At 36.3% G+C, this 18452-nt stretch overlaps 1 protein-coding gene across 2 annotated transcripts in view; it reads right to left on the reverse strand.

The window, feature by feature from the left end:
* The window catches only part of pard3bb (par-3 family cell polarity regulator beta b), a 463809-nt gene that overhangs the window by 171960 nt on the left and 273397 nt on the right, over positions 1 to 18452 (reverse strand). The gene's annotated exons all lie outside the window — the stretch shown is intronic.

Genomic DNA, 18452 nt, shown 5'->3' on the forward strand with positions numbered 1-18452 from the left:
AGAGACTATAAAGGGTGTACTTTTATCTGTGTACACTCACAATAACATAAAAACCTTGTGCTTCTGTAAAATAAAGAAAATAAAAAGGGTGCGTTTTCAGCAGTCTCTATGTGCGCGAGCATATTTCTGAAACACGTCACAAAAATTTACTGAAACTCTGTGAATACTTGTGACACAAACATGAAACTTATGTCTACAGAAAGCTTAAAATGTCTACTTTTAAATAAAACAATTCAAATTTAAAACAAATATTCTCCTGCAATGTAATCTGTATGAAACAAAGCAATGTACAGTTTCTCCTGGCCCAGCTAATTATCCCTAATGTGATCACACCCACGTACAGAGGGCGCTATTTATATGCTAACGTGCTGAGACGTCAATGCAAATGGTGAACGCCCCCAGCTGTGCATTAAAAACATCAAGTTCATTCACATTTCTGCACATTTGGACGATGGCATGATACACAGGCGAGGAAACTCCTGGATAGTGATGAAGAGTTGACATTTTCCTCAGAAGAAGAGCGGGACTCCGATGAACATTTGAATTTTGAAGAGTGACTTGATCCAGCCGAGGATACAATTTCGGATGAGTAAGTCATTCAGTTTTACTTACATATTAGTTGACATGCTATTTTTTATAAACATGTACATATTTTACTAGTGAAACTATAGGTCTAAAATTAAGTAAAGTCTTTATGTAAAGATAATATATAGTCAGATTACTTCTTTTAACTTAAAACTTGATTTTGATCATTAAGTCTCCTCACATTCAATCTCTTTTTGTCACATGTCTCATTGATAGGCCCAGGGGAGGGGTCTTTTGTCTCCTCAGGTGTGAATTACAACAATATTCATGTTAATTCACGCCTCCTCACATATGACCATTCTAACACTAAAAGTGTCTTACAAAAGGCTGCAATATCCAGTTCTCAAATGTCTTGTGAAATTTTTTTTAGTATGTGTTACATGGCCTTATTTCAATGACTTAACATTTTTGTTTTTTCAAAAAACCATGCATAAACGTTATTTTCTCAAAAATACAAACATGTACACACGTTGCTCACATATTATGGTACCCCAGTTTGTGCTGAATATAGTGTTATCAGACTTAAGCCATTAATATGTTTTTAAGCAACTGAAAAAAGCACAAATGTCAAGGCATGTCAAAACTTCTCCATGGCCCAAAACACCCTCATACCCCAGAGGTTAAGCTTCAATAACGGCTCCGCATTTGCTTAATAATTAGTGATTTCTGTTAGAAGACAACAAAGACAGTAAACAAACCCTAGATATTAATGATTTCTCACTGGAACAGTTTTAGAGCTTGTAATGGATATATGTTTCTTATTTTTGAACATATCTCTTCTGTGTGTGATGCTCTCATGGTTTTTACCAGTTGCCAGTAAAAGCCAAGGGTTGCCAAACAAAATGACCTATGATATTGACAACGGAAATATTCATAACAGTTTCAAAACAAATAAAAGGTATCAATTCACAATTAATGTAATTTTAATGTAACTTTGGTAACACTAAAAAGGTTCCATTCGTTAACATTAGTTAATGCATAGGTATCATGAACAAACAATGAACAATCTACTTTTTTCAGCATTAATTAATCGTAATGTTAGTTAATAAATACAATGGTTCATTGTAAGTTCATAGTGCATTAAGGTTAACTAATACAATGTTTGATTTTAAAAATGTATTAGTAAATGTTGTAACTAACATTATGTTCATTAGTTCATGTTAACTACAGTAATGTTAACAATTTTACCTTTTTTTGTAAAGTGTTACTGTAATTTTTCTGTGTGGGTCATAAACGTACAACTGAAGCATATAACTTGCAAAAGTGTGGCTGGCAATTTTTTAAAAATCGGTATCGGCCGATCTTGGTGTTAAAATATTGGAGATCGTATCGGCCTCAAATTTCCTGATTGTGCACCACTAGTATTGTGGATTGATGGCAAGCTACTCACAAGCTAGTCTCTCACAAACAGAGAATGTCGCACTCTGGAATAGATGGCGGCATAAGAGAAGCTGAAAGAGATGCATGAGTATGATATTTGTTATAGAAGAGGTTCTGGGCAGCATCCCAGCTCTTGAGTGAGTGATATATGGAGAGAGGGAAACCAGTGAGAGCCAGTGAGTGAGAGAAAGGGAGACAGTAAAATGTTTTAGACAGTAAGCATTTATCTGTCTCCAATCAACACACCTTTGTGTTGAGTGTGTGTGTGTGTGTGTGTGTGTGTGTGTAAACTCCTGACTCAGGAGGTGATGAGATACAGACACATACAGTTGGAAAGTGCTTGCTCAGCACACATGGCCTAAATCCATATCCAATACCTCTAATACACTTAGCCAAGACAAAATCCTTACAAAGAACACACTTCTTCCACACATCTTTCTTAATTTGTTAATAACACAAAGGTAAATAGGAACATAGACCAGACAAAATCTGAAAAGGCCTCATCCCTCCACAACACAAATAATGACACACACGCGCACACACTGCATGAAGTGTTCATTCTTGCCAAAGTAATTCCTCTGAATTTCCAAGCCCGTTTCTGTTTGTTCTCTTGGCATCCCGGCTAAAACCTCAGACTGATATCCAGTATTTTTCCCCTGTCTGGATTTGAGAGGAAAAACAAAAGTGAGGAAACATCTGCGGCCTCCCTGCTTGGGTCTTGTCAGCAATTTTCACTGTGTTGAGAGATGTATGATTGAATAAAACAAGCTTTTTAGTGCTAAATGATTCACGGTGAACCTCTCAAACACAGCTCTAGGCAGCAAGTGCTACAGGCCAAAGATACAGACATTTTCGTAAATATCGATGAGTTGACCAATACTTTACAAAACTTTTTAAACAGTTTTCCTGAACACTCCATCCATCTGCCATCGATCGGCAAACAGATTTTTTTTTTTTTAATAGCCAAAGCATTTAGTTTTCATCACAGCCATGAACACGACATGCTACTGCTATTCAGAAGTTGGTGATATTATGGGGACGGACATTCACATTATTGAGAGCATTTGATTGGACAAAATCTGTGAGTGCAGTCTGAATCATCAAAATGTTTGGTCCATTGTCCAGGGAGAGAAAGACTACGCATTTTAAATTTGTATATTTTCTAAAAGTGAATTTTGGAAATGATAAAATGATAGAATTTAATCAGAGAAAAACAATTGCACAAGTCAGCTTTAAGACCGGATTCTGACAATCATACTGCTTTCCACAATGGATAAAAATGGACACAAAACCTGTAATGAAGAGTTTTCCCCAAGCTAGATACAAACACTTACTTGTTTTATGTATTGTATTTATGAATTTACCTAATTCGAACCAACATTCCCATGTTGAAGGCCGGAGGTCTGGAGCACTGGCATGTGTTATTTGCACATGACAGCAGTTTCTGCGTATGCAGCTCATTAGCAGAAAGGGTACAACTAATCTGAAAGCGAGAGAACAGGGTCGGGTCACACTGATTAAATTCTGCAGCATGCGCATCTCAGACATCCGCCTTTAATTTCTACCGACTGCCTTACATGCTCGCTTGGGACTTAATGCACACTGGTGTTTGACACTAGTGGCATTTTGTTCACCTGAAGATCATCGCCAGACAAGGACAACTGTCCAATAAGAATGCATCGAAAAACAAATGTACACAAAACTCTAGTGTCTAACCAGAGGCCTCCTTAATACCTGGCATTAACTTGTTTTTAGAGATTAAATCACAATTGGAAAGCAATTGAAGATGCATTGAAATGCAGAGCGTAAATGCAATCAAGCTAAAGAATATCCAGATACTATCTGGGTATGAAACACATGTTGAAGCCAGGTGTAAAGGGGGCTAGAGATTGGAATAGAAGCAAAAATCAATGCCTTTGCTTTTGAGAGGTAGGAATCGTATTTTCTGTAGTTTCTGAATAGCACTGTGACCTTCCATGTCTCAGCGAGGGTCTGGATGAGTGGGGAGATGGATGAGGAATCAAACTCGCAAGTGCAAATATTCTGTTTAGTCTTGCCTTGAGCAGGTATTGGATATTACTCCGATACACACTGCTGTGTAATAAAAATGCATGGTCTTATGTAGAGAAGAGATCTACTTAAGGAGAGAAGCAGAATTCTGTTATACGTTTTAATAAACCTGTGCCCAGTTGCAAGAAACCCCTTAAGAAAACCTTTAGTTATAATTGTAAGTGTATTGTCACCAGTGTTGGGTAAGTAATCCACTACAAATCTAAAAAAGTAATCAAATTACTGATTATTCTAATTTTAAGTTACTTTCTAAGTCATTTTACAAAAAAAAAGAATTTCCTTTTGATTTTCCGCTCATTCAAAATTTCTGTTTTTCCTCATTCATTGTCGCACACCCTTCAGCTGTCACTGAAACACTAACAAAAGTATATATTAATTAATATTTTAGATGTGAAGCAATGACAGTTTTGCAGATCCTTGGCATTCTAGCTGTCAGTTTTCCAGATAATCAGGTGACATTTCACTCCACGCATAATCACAGCAGTGCTGATGTAGGGCCATATAGCACGATTGCAAGTGTGATATTGCTTATATACAACAGTTCAAAGAAAAATTTATTTTTGTTTTAAATTAGGAAAAAGAGTATGGTAATAACAACGCATTTGTGCTTGGAACAACTTTCTTAAGGGACGGATCAGAATTTGTCGCAAATGATGCATCCAAGCCTCCGTTAGTAATTCAAAAAGTTCACTCCAGAAATAGTATCACGGCTTGTGCTGTTTCTAACAAGTCATTGGATAAACAAGGATAGACGGATGGATATGTGTGTGTGTGTGTGTGTGTGTGTGTGTGTGTGTGTGTGTGTGTGTGTGTGTAGAGAGAGAGAGAGAGAGAGAGAGAGAGAGAGAGAGAGATGGAGCGTGTGCGATCACCTGTTGCCACACCTAATCAGAGATGCTGTCAGCTTTCTCAGTGGAAAATAGACGTCCAAGCGGGGGTATTCCTCTCCTCTAGCCGGTGCGCACGAGTCATTCACTAAAGATAGAGCAATGTCCTCTGCCATTTTAAACAGTATGTATCCAATGTGGAAACTCCAATAAGAGGTAAGCACATGAGTTCTGTAATAAATCAGTCTGTTGTGTCTCTCAGCATAAGCCTTAATCCTGAAGTTGTCCGTTTAAAGCTATTTCCTAGCTTTGGTAATGCATTAGTAATACGAGCGATCATGGAACGCTGTTCTATGTAAACGATGACTAACGGATTCATTTTATGTCACCAACTGGCTCATATTACACACAAAAATTATCTTTTGCCACCACCTGCTGGCTAACATAAGTAATTTCAAAAATAAAGACAGTAACTCCCAACAGATATGCACTACTCTTACACTTTAGTTTAGAACAGCATGAACTCAAGCAGAGTGATACACACAGTGAAGCGTCCAAGTGCTGATGGTGTCACACCATCAGTGCCCATGGAACGTCTCTTGTCCAATCAGATTTGAGGACCGGAACTAACTGTGGTATATACCATAATATCCACTTCATCAACTCACCTGGCACACCAACAATTTCAGATGGCTGCTGGAAATGGGGCCTGTCTAGTTTTGATAAAAAATTATAATATTCAGGGTATATATTTTCCTGCATGAAGAATTATGAGGCGGCCACGTGCACTTTTGCAATTTCACATGCACGGACAGGCCCCAAGTGATGCTCAAGCACTCATCCTCTTTCACTAGATACGTGCATTTTTGCAAGTAATGTCTTATGTTTTTAGTTATATTTTAGTTTTTATTTAAATTTGGCCCTTGGCATCAATTCTCAATTAAACTTTTGCCCGACATCTGCATTTAAGTTGTAATTCTGCGAGACCTACAGTCTACCTTCCTGCCTTCATTTGTGATAGCCAGGTAAGGATAATGTTTGCCCTAAACTTCAACATTGTCACTGCAGTGAAATTAAACCACTATAAAAAAAAATCTCTATAGAGCCAGCAGATCTTAGGCAATAACCCTCCATTAAGCTTAACTACAAGCAAGCTAATCAAGCGTTGGCTCAAATTAGCATCATGCAGGGTCGGAAATGCCCCCAGAATCCAATATTTGAATTGCTCCTGTTTGAGTTGTGTTTTATATTGATAATATAACATAGTCAATCCTCTGTCGTACCGGAGACACCGGCGCGATCACCAGACTTTTTCCTTGATAACAGCAGAAAGTAATACTCCATTATTTTTGGTCATACAGATAAGAGTAAGACATCATTCTAAACTATAATGGGTTTGCCTTTATTTGTGTAAACACTCACAATAACAGGAAAACGTTGTGGTTTTGTAAAATAAAGAAATTATATAGGCATCTAGGTCTCTGTGAACTTCTGTATGGAGCGCGTCACAAAAATGAACCGAAACTCAGCGTCTACTTGCCTCATAGAAAGCTTGAATTGTCTACTTTTAAATGAACCAATTTAAATTGAAAAAATATTTTCTGATTGTGTATTCCGTATGAAACCAAGGAGGTACAGTCTTTCCCGTTTGAGCTCATTATCATTTTAGGAAGAAGACACGCAGTTAATTTACTTCAGAAGAAGAGCATGATCCGATACAGCCTTTCTAACAAAAAAGTGTCCCACAAAAGTTACTTTTGTGAGCGAAATCTGGAGTCTACAAAATCTATTATGTGTTTCAGTGACTTAAAAATTACTAACCACGCATTATCAAAAATGCAAACATGTACATCTCATGTTACAAAACTGCTGAGAAAGTGATGCAGTTTATTTACTCATTTAGTTAATTATTCATGCTTGACATGATGACTACAATCATTTCAACTGTGTCTGGGCAAAATGTTGTATTGTTATCTCAAAGCAAGTTATGGCATTTGAAACCAAGGTAGCCTTTTTTATCAAAAGTCCAAAAAACTCGCCAAACAAGTGATCTGAAGGTTTTACTGAACCTAAAAACTACTTGCATTTGGAAATGCCACAATAAACCAGAAACATAATTACATAGAGGAAGTAACAATTAATAAGATCCAGCACTGTTTCAGTTGTGTGCATGGTAAATCAAGACCTATCAATCTAAGCGAGCAGTCCAATCCAAGCTGTAAAACAGTGGCCGTTTGGGCTCTACACATTGTCCCTTCCCACCATACCCACCCACATACATGAGATCAGAGATTATCTTATTATCAGTTTTAGAGGTTAATCAAGTTTGCTGTTTGTTAAATGTAAATGAACACATTAGCTGTTAAGCTGTATTTAATCAATTTAATGTTGAACAGATTAGCTTTTTTAATTAAATATGCTAAAAGTTGAGAATAAATTCTATCATTAATTATTAGAACACCTAAAATATGTTGCTTGTAAGTGTTTGCTTCAGCCAGTGGAAGGCATGGTACAAGTATGTGTGCACATGATCAGGATGATACCACCTCTGCCTCATTTTGAGGCAGGAAAAACACTGATATTTTATAATACATTGACTCAATTGTGATTCGGGTGCAACATTTTTAAACAGTCAATGTCATAATAATATTCTAATATATCGTTTTTAATGTGGATTGATGACAGCAGCCATGCTTTGGATACTTTTAGCATTAAAATGCTTCATGAATTACTCAAAAATTTATACATTTTTAAGATTTGCTCCAAAATGTCTGAGTTAGTAACTAATTTTTATTTATTTATTTTATACATTTTTTGTGAATTACAATAATTTCTTCAAAAAAAATCACTTTGTGTTTCCGCAGAAGAAAGCACATGGGTTTATAACAATATGAGGGTGAGTAAATAATGAAATCATTTATTATACAGAACTATTCATTTAAGATACTGTAAAACAGTCCATGCCTGCATTTGAGAACAAGCCCCACTCACATGATTTACTTTATACTGATTAACAACTGTTTCATTGATTTGGAAAAAAATAAACTTGTCTTTAACCTCAACTGATTTAGAAGGCAAACATTGCAGAATCTCAGTGTGAGAAACACTGTGCCTTGGATTCATCTGTCTGGCATATTAAAATAATAAAAAAGAGAATACAATTTCTGACATTAATTTTTCCATACAAAGTGTTCCCTGGTTTTGGCAGTGGTGAGGTTTTCCATGACTAAAGAGGGAAAGTTGGAGTGTTTGTCCTGTAGTAAAACCACTGTGGTGGGGTGTGGAGGGACCTGCGGTCTCTGTATTTAGGCCAAAGGAGGAGGAGAATATGTTTCCCTGGGCACTTTGCTCTTACGCCATGTTGTCCTTGTACTGCTGGCAAAATACCTCATCTTCCTGAGACACACATGCATAGAGTCTGCTAATAGAAAGGAAGTACAGAGGCTTTAAGGAGAAAGAAATCTCATGCTTCTTCTCTGTACTCTTTCATCTGCACTTCACTGCAATTAAGGAGGAACGAAGTGGCCACTCAAAGGAAGTGGATTTGACTACCCTCATACACACAGACACAGAGAGATGGGGAGAGCAACAGCGTGTGATGATATGAGCGATAAAGAGCGGTGGTGTCTAGGCACCACACCCACATGTGTTTGCTGAATATTTAATTTCAAAACCATGGGGATTAATAAGCAGTTGGTACTGCCTTTCAGATTCCATTTTTCTGGGTAGTCTTTCCACTGGAACATAGATGCAGGGAATTGCTCCCATTCAGACACAAAAGCATCAGTGAAGTCAGGCACTGATGTTCATTGATGGGGTTGTAGACAGCATACCAATTAATCCAAAAGGTGTTTATTAGGGTTCGATCTGGTCTTTTGGCAAATTCACATCATGTCCGAATTATCGTAACTATGAGATTTCGCCTTGAAAAAAGTGCTCACATTTTTATAGAACTTGTAATTGACATAATGTAAAAAGAACCAACATGGCAGCGGTCTAAATATTTCAAGTTAGTGAATACATTTTTGTTAGAAATTCCATTTTATAATGCCATTTTGCAAAGTGAATGATGCAATACTTCAATAATTATAAAAAGTAGTCATTTTAATCAATACTTTTACAAAAAATTGTGCTGTCAGTCAATTAAAATGTTTAATCGTGATTTATCGCATAATTTTTCATAGTTATTCAAGATTAAATAACAGATTTTAGAAAGGGCTTAAATTTGACTCTATAAATACTTCTTTATCTTTCAAAATTCATTTAGTTCCTTCTTGGAAAAAAAAAATGTAACAATAATGTTTTACTAACATTTTCCAAACACAGTATTCCACAGAATAAATACAGAAATTAACTAAAATAGCACAAATTCAAGTAACATTTCCCAAAGTCCAAGAGGTAGGCTAAGACTTACTGAAAGAACTAGTCCCTACAGGTTTAGTATTCATTGTGATGGGCATTACATCTCTTGAAACCCTCATCCTCAACAATATTAATCAAGGCTATTCACTTCGCAACAGCAATTTTGAAGTCGCATTCACATGATTTTTTTGAACTCCACATGAAAAGCGCTAAATATACTGTAGATCTATTTCAAACTTTCTCTCTTCCCTGTTTACCATCTTGGATAATTTTTAGTCAGCTTGCACCCGGTAACATTTTGGTACAAACATTGCATCTTAATTGCACCTATGATGACTCAAAATGCTGTCTAGGTAGGCTGCTCACAAGGTTTTGGAACAGATCTATTAAATATATCCCTCAAACAGACACGCATGAAGATGCATGCTGTTATAAACCAAACATACAAAATACACACAAACAAGGGACATGCTACATCAACACACTCATGATTCATTGACGCGTTTGGTTTAAGTTTGGTTATTGCTGGTTGTGGTGAATTAGGGCTGCAGTAATCGATATTGAACAATATTGGCTACCATCCTACATGTGATTATGGAATTCTAGAGCTGAATAAGCAAAGGGAATCAACACTTGTGAAGAGAAAATGTTCTCCTTATTGTGTTGGACTGTGTCCCGCATCTGGTGACTGGATGCAGATTACTGCCTTGAGCTGCTTGGCCAGAGAGAGTTATGGGAGCTCTCGAAGCCGGAGGTGTAACGTAATTTTGATGGGAATTGGATTCCGAGGCTAGGAATCACGTGTGGGTGGAATCACGGCTGCCAAGAGAGGCTGAGGCAAATAAACGGGGAGGAATATAAGGAGTGATGGAGAGAGAAAGAGAGAGAGAGAGAGGGTGAAACGTGAGAGAAAGAAGACAGGAAAACAGGAGCCCAGCACTGAGAAGGTTTTAGGGAGATTAAAAGCCCAGCGCAAGGGCTCTTAAGACCATCCTGCTAATTAAATATGTCAAAGCACATAAAGACGCTTTTCCCAGAGCCAAGCTTTACCAAAACCATCTAGTCAGCAAAGCCTTCACATCTTGTCAATAAACATTAGTCTGAGCACCAGTAAAACATCCACAAAATGGATTGGTTTATTAAACGCATTACCAATATGCCTTTTACTGTAGTCTCAGAAATAACAGACAAATTGCACACGCAACAGAAAAAAGAAAGAACTGAAAATTGCTAACCCAACAAAAATAAAGGAATCTGCCATTGTCTACATTGTCTGATAAAAGGAAATAGGAAGAACAATAAATATTGAGAAAAAATGATGGACTGTAATCACATACTGTATGCAACACAAAGTCACGTAAGCTCGATTGGTGTGTTCCATTTAATTTAGAAAGTCCGATTTTCAGCCCCCTACTTGGAAAACTGCAACACACAGCACTTAATGTCAGATGTCCAACTAGGCAATTCAGAAATCTACTACCCTGAAGCACCTGATTTGACTGGAATCTTGATTTCATGTGAATCCATACAATTTGAAACATATTTGTCCAATTTGTAAAAATTCATATATTTTATTAGAATATTCACCATCTCAGTCCTTAGTACAGAAGTGATGGGCATCCTACAGAGGATGAGTGGGAAGGTAATGAGAGGAGAATTGAGGGATGAAGGGAGAGACAGAGAGATCATAAGGTAGAAAACATCTGCTGGAACATGTTCCATCACCTCATATGCAACACACGTAAGGTACACTTATCATACAGACAAACAGGCTGGGCTTAATACCTAGTCAGCTGCCTATCAAGTCAGGATTTTTAAGTATCATCAACAGATGTAGCATTTCTTGGGATCATACATGAATTTAGGGTTGGCTGGTATGACGATATATATATTCTGTACAACAGTCTGAAGATGTCTGAATTGACAGAGATTGTGTTATTATGATAGACAAATCTACACGGCTTTCAGGGGGCAGGACTGCTACATTATATATGTAAAAAACAACAAAAAAAAAACAAAAAGGAATGTGAAAATATAGTAGCATGTTTCCCAAACAGGTCAAGATGGAAAATAATGTGTTATTAAGGGGTTATGTGGTTACAAAAGGCAGAGGTTTAGTTGTATAGAGTTGCCGAGCAACGCCACAAGCTCCATTATAGAAATCAACAGGTGTGCGTGTACTAAAATGGCTGCTTGGCTCTTCCAATCCGAGTTTAGAATCAGAATTATAATAATTTATAAAATTAGTTGTATTGTTTGGAGTCTTCCGTTTTCACTCAAGTGTTAAATAAAGCAAAGCTGTTTCTGCACTGATGGCAGACTTAAGGCGTCTTCACTTTTACCTTTGCATGGCAAAATTCTGCATGCAAAGGCTGTTTACAAAGCATCGCCAACACAGAGATCACTGCCAAACCAAACAACTTCCTATTGGTCAACGCAACAAATTTGCCTGTCAAAGTTCACCAAACATGAACTCCACGTGAAAACCGTGAGGGGAAGTTTACTGGACGTCCATCACATGGATTCCCATTGAGATGACTGTTTTTCGGACAATGGAATTTTGCTTTGTGAAGGTGAAATGTTTTTTTCATTAAACACATCTTTTGGTTTGTGTCCATTACGTTTCAAATAAAGAGAGCCAATATTCACATGAGATAAATTACCTTACATTTCTTAAGTATAACATTCCCTGGATTAGTCCACAAGGCTAAATCCTTACCATATAATTAACTGGTTTACATTAAGTTTCACTATTTCAAAGATACCCCTGGACAAAGACTGCAATGAATTTGCTTTAAAGGAGAGACTGTGTTTGTGATATTTTACCAGGGTCCACACATCGCTTCAGGCAATTCAACATAGTGCAGGGAAAGAATAAAGACTATTTGTTCTCCCTGCCCTGCACATGTCTTTCTCTCCTCTCCAGGCCCACAAAACACAGCATGCTCACTACAGTGGTCTAATCTTGGCCCTAAGGGTCAATCCATCAAGTACAATCACAACGGAACACGTCTATCAGCAGAGCACTGGAGTCAGACCGGACACGGCTGTGGCCATGAGCCATGTGGTCTGCTCTCATCCAAAGCAAGCAAGGGTATATTCATTACCTGACTTCTGTCCTGACAAAGCAAACATTGCTTTCATCTACCACAGAGATAAAAAGAGAGATGAAAACTGTGCTCACTGTGACACTGGTGAGGTCGAGACAGAAATTTACAGAGGTGAGAGAGAAATACTTTGACAAACTCTCAAACCTCATGCCACAGTTCACCTACTAATGCATGCCGGACAGAACTAGGCAGATACTCCCTAATTATGCACATTGAAAAACAACGATCCTTCAAATTCCGGACACACCTAAATTCAAGTTCCCCTAACACACTGCAACAAAAAGCCCTTAAAGCCCAAGAGTTTAAGCCTAAAACCAGCCCCCTTTGTCAGCTGGTTCTGATATTCACAAACCCACTAAGAACTAACAAACACCAATTTCAGACCAGCACTGCTGAACAAAACCAAATCAGAATAAACCAAATCATAAAAGAAAGCAAAAATTCATATTTGGACTATTGGGAAAATGAAAGTAAAAACCAAAGCAAATTGGAATGTTAACAGTCTGGCCATAGAAAAAGGCAAACACCGACAAACACGGCCTCCAAATGAAGAACGAGTCTGTGCTCACTGTGACACTGGTGAGGTTGAGACAGAGACACACTTTCTCCTTCATGGTGAGAAATTTAGGTGAGAGAGAGAGATACTTTGACAAACTCTCAAACCTCATGCCACAGTTTTCCAGTTCAGCATAAACAGATCAAATGCAGGCATTACTGGGGGAGGACAATCATGCATCAGATGCAGCAAAATACATTATTAAGCTGCACAGCCTCAGAAACCAATAACAGCCTTATGATAAACCTATAATAATGATTTATCTTTTGGAGCTGTCGGGATGGATTTCATGGGATATTGCATACATATGTCATTTGCTCGTGCGTGTTGTCGTCATATCCGTACACAGGGAAAATAAGCTCCGGCTACTTTAGCATGTGCATGGTGTGAGAGTAGCTGAAGTTGAAAGTTTGTTGTCATAATGAACAACAGAAATTAACCATGGATCATTCAAAATGGCAAACCTCTGTGGAATCACCGGTTGTAAAAACAAAGAAACCCCAAACAGAGAAGATTCAACAAGCAAAAAGGGAAAGCAACAGAGTCCGTAATAAAACCCAAATCAACATTGGCTTGGATTTTCAGAGGTGGTGACAACTCAGAGATCTGAAAAGATTTCAAAGCGACCCAGAGATGGATTTTTTCTTTCTCAACTGGTAAGATATTTTATTGATATGGTTTATGTATAGTTGTGTAATCACACATCTGTACACATTATACTGTAATCGGTGCAGAACCTTTAACTTGCTAGCACAGGTAATGTATTATTTATAACAGCAATAATTTATATAAATAAATCCTTTAGTTCTAGGCTTGCAAAGGACATGTGAGTCTTGAAATGAGGTTGACCACTGGTTGGTATCAATGGCAATCTATAAATTAGTTACTGATGTGGTCTATTTGGTGTGAATATCCTGCAGTTATATAAAACTTTACAACGTTTGACCTTATCAGACAAGCAATTGTTATGTCTAATGTTAACAAACGTTGCCTAACCTTTGTAACGTCATTTATTTCAAAACATCAATGTTTTCAATACGTCAAAACAGCAAGATATGAAACGTATATGCTCAGATATTTTCAGATATCCGTCTTTTCCTTTCTTTTGTTATTTATTCATCCATTCGCTGTGATAAGATTTCCAGTATTCATGTGTACACCGGTGCCTCAAACCACATTCATCCACACAGAGGAGCAGAGCCAAAGCACAACCAAAACAATGTTCTTCCACAAGACGCATGCAGTTTTATTTTTTAACTGCTAGAGGGCCAAAAGTTACAAAGTGTAGCTTTAAATGCTTATTTTATTTTTTATTGTATAGTGTATATTTTTATTATAGTTTTTTTATTTTATTAATTACCTGGCAACTTATTTTTATTATAGATTTATTGTTATTTGTTACTGTTTTATTATAATTTATAAGGGTTCAATTTGATACCACAATGGAGTGGCGTAGTGGTCTAAAGCACATAACTGGTAATCAGAAGGTCACTGGTTCGATCCCCACAGCTGCCACCACCATTGTGTCCTTGAGCAAGGCACTTAACTCCAGGTTGCTCCAGGGGATTGTCCCTGTAATAAGTGCTCTGTAAGTCGCTTTGGACAAAAGCATCTGCCAAATGCATAAATGTATAAATGTAAATGTCTTAAACATCTGTATTCTTCCACCAATTAGAATGGACTAGTTCTAAAATACTACTGACATGGTGCTGTGAAATAATACTAAGACAAAAAATATACATCACATCTTTCTGTTCCAATGTCTAGCCAATAGAATGCAACAACACAGCCAGTGTAGTCCAATTTGTGAACACATTACTTTCTTCGAGTTGGTTCTTTTTAATGAATCATTAAAAATGACTCACAATTCAGTCTTGACTCAATCATCCTTCAGTTATCAGTTTGTGTGTAAGCTACTTGTGAGACTTACATCTGTATAATTCCAGACTAGTTATTTATGACAACATGTAACTAAAGATACACATTCAGAACATATTTTGTTGTAATAAACTATTGTATACTCACATATGTACCTTCAAACTCACAAACAACAAATTACATATTTAAAAAAAAATGAGCAACAGTCTAGTAAATTACATTATTATAAATATTTTTTTATTATATGATTATTGTAAATTAAGTATATTGTCAATTTAACTTGAGGTAATTTTAATGATCATAGGGACAATTTTCATAACCCTTTTGGACAATAATTATATTCCAGGTACAAATTTTTTTTTCTTCAATGCAGCCATAAATTATAATAAAAAAACATTTATTGTAATGTTTTAATACTTATCTCTAGTGTCCATTTACAACTGATATTGTAATTATATTATATTATATTTTTAATAATTATATCATAATTATATATAAAGTGCATCTGGAAAGTATTCACAGCGCTTCACTTTTTCCACATTTTGTTATGTTACAGCCTTATTCCAAAATGGATTAAATTCATTATTTTCCTCAAAATTCTACAAATAATACCCCATAATGACAACGTGAAAGAAGTTTGTTTGAAATCTTTGCAAATGTATAAAAAATAAAAAATGAAAAAGTGAAGCGCTGTGAATACATACTGGATGCACTGTATATATATATATATATATATATATATATATATAAATTGTGTCTTGTGTCACCTGCTGCTATGCTTTAATAATTTTTTTTGCTTGCTTTTGGTCAAATATATTCATTGTTTGACTTGGCACCAGCTAATCTTATAATTTTTTTGTGATTTGGGTTGCATCAAATGACATAAAAAAAAAAACAAACAAGTAAAAAAACAGAGGAAACTAATGTGGGATGGAGACATTGGTCTAAAAGTCCAATAGGAGTTTTGTTCAACAAGAACAAACAACATCTGTAACTAAAAATAGTATTTTTATACAGTACATTTTTATACTTTTTTATTGTATATTTTTAAGTATAAAAATACTTAGAATTCTTCTTCTTCTTCAAAATGTAAAAAATACTGAATCATGAATGGATGCATTACGTGTAATCAGAGTCAGAAACATAATTCTTTATGATTCCCATCCTAGGATTCACCGGAGAATAAAGTGTGTGTGTGTGTGTGTGTGTGTGTGTGTGTGTGTGTGTGTGTGTGTGTGTGTGTGTGTGTGTGTGTGTGTGTGTGTGTGTGTGTGTGTGTGTAGCACATGTTCTTTGTGCACACCTGAATGGAGCAAATATTGCTTAGGTCAGGAGAAAAAGGCTGTTTTTTGTTTTTTTTTCTCCACACACACTGGTAAACAATGTAAAACCACAGAACCACAGGGCTTGCTATTCATTTACAGTATCACACAGGGAGGGAAGAAGAAGAAGAAGAAGAAGAAGAAGAAGAAGAAGAAGAAGAAGAAGAAGAAGAAGAAGAAGAAGAAGAAGAAGAAGAAGAAGAAGAAGAAGAAGAAGGAGAGAGAGAGAGAGAGAGAGAGAGAGAGAGAGAGAGAGAGAGAGAGAGAAGAGAGAGAGAGAGAGGTTAGTCTGTCCTGTTGCTAATAACTCTGGCTCAAGTTCTAACAACAATCCCTGTTTAAAGCCAAGGCAGAATTTACATCTATGTCCACCCAGCTAATGTGATAACACAAACACCCCACATGTTCACAACCAGCATTATATTGAAAATAAATCAGAACTGAAACTGCAACACCCTAAAAAATCCAGCCAACTTACTAAAAGGGAGATAAAAGACATGTTGGCTTTCAAGAGCTTGGATGGTTTATATTAGTGGACTAGTTTCTGTTCCAGTGTACAAGTCCATATAAAAATATAGGGGAAATAAATTGGCAGGGATTTACAGTATTTATTAAGAGCTGGGGCTATTGAGGTTGGGCCCTGTAACAAATGTGATATGATTTTAAATTGAAACAAGCGATAGCAGTAGAGGTACTTGTAATCCACAGAAAAGGGATTTGAAGGGAGAGAGGCAAATGCCGGCGAGCTAGCAACAGCCTAGCACACAGTAACAGGTTTTCATTACATTGCAATCTCTTTTAAATAATCCCATTCATTTTTCATGAGGTCAATTTTTCCCAGCAAATGAGAGCTAGAAGGCCAAACAGCCCTCAGTGGGCTGTGATCCATCATATCAAGACAGACTGCACAAGCTCAAAAAAGCTAGCTTAACAAACACTGTTGCAAATGTATATAAGGTGTATCTAACTACTTTGCATGAAAAAAAAACAAATAAAATAAATAAATATATATATATATATATATATATATATATATATATATATATATATATATATATATATATATATATATATATATATATATAAAATGATAATAATAATAGCATTCTAAATTGTAACTGTGATTTTGACATCCAAGAAGAACAAAAGAAAATTGTCACAAATCAATCTGAAAAGGGTGGAGAGATAAGTCATCATTGTCTATTTCAACTGTGTGAAAGCTTGTTGACTCAGCAGCAAAAAAAAAAAAAACTTGAAAATGGTCTGTCTGTTGGCTGGCACCAGTGGTTGCAGCTACCGGAGGAAAAGTAAAGATGTTGGGTGTGAAACAATGAACTATTGTGTGGAACAACTGGCTTATCCTTTGTCTTGACTACAATGATGTGCATGGAGCTAGATTAGCCAATCCGCTTAGAGAACCCAATGTAACATTCTGCATAAATTAAGTCTTAACCCTGAGTCATTTTAACAAGCCTTTGAATTCTTCTGTCAAAAAAGTAATAAAAACAAAAACAAACAAACAAACAAAAAGGCTTATTGGCATGAATGAAGAAAAAAAATTACAATGTTGCTATACTTATACAATACAGAAAAATAGCTAAATAGATTTGAACAAGTCTGTGTGGTGTTTGCCCTGTGCAAAACTCACCACCACAATGCTAGCATATTCAGGGTGGTTGCCAGGGCATTGCTATGGTTGCTAAGGAGTTCATAGCAATTATAAGCACTTTGTAATGTGGTTGCTAAAGTCACATTTTCTTGTTCCTAGATATGGATATGGATAATGGATTCAATACAAGTCTATAAGATTTTTCAATTTTTTTTACTGTCCATCAGGCAAAAGATTGTGTATAAAAGAAACGGAACACCTCTCCTCAAAAAGCTGCATTATTTGAGGCATCATTAATGTCCATAGCACAAATGCTAGAGGAATAGCTCACCCAAAAAGTTTAATTATCTTATCATATACTCAACTTCATGCTGTCTCAAACTCGTTTAACTTGCTTTCTTCTGTGGAACACCAGCAAAGATATTTTGTTGGAGATATCAGGTGCTTTTGTCCATACAATGGCAAGTCAATGAGATCCAACACTTTCAAGCTCCAATAACGACATTATAGTAAAGACAGCATAACTGTAATGCATGCAAATATTTGGTTTAAAGGAATGTTCCGGGTTCGATAAGTTGAGCTCAATCGAAAGCATTTGTGGCATAATATTGATTACCACAAAAGTTAGCAAAAATCGAGGTTGCAATGAGACAATTACAATGGAAGTGATTGGGGACCAATTTCTCAACATTAAAATACTCACTTTTTTTAATAGTATAACCACAAGACATAAAGGATATTTGTTTAAACATG

The sequence above is a fragment of the Xyrauchen texanus genome, chromosome 14 (genome assembly GCF_025860055.1).
Source record: "Xyrauchen texanus isolate HMW12.3.18 chromosome 14, RBS_HiC_50CHRs, whole genome shotgun sequence".
Classification (NCBI taxonomy): domain Eukaryota; kingdom Metazoa; phylum Chordata; class Actinopteri; order Cypriniformes; family Catostomidae; genus Xyrauchen; species Xyrauchen texanus.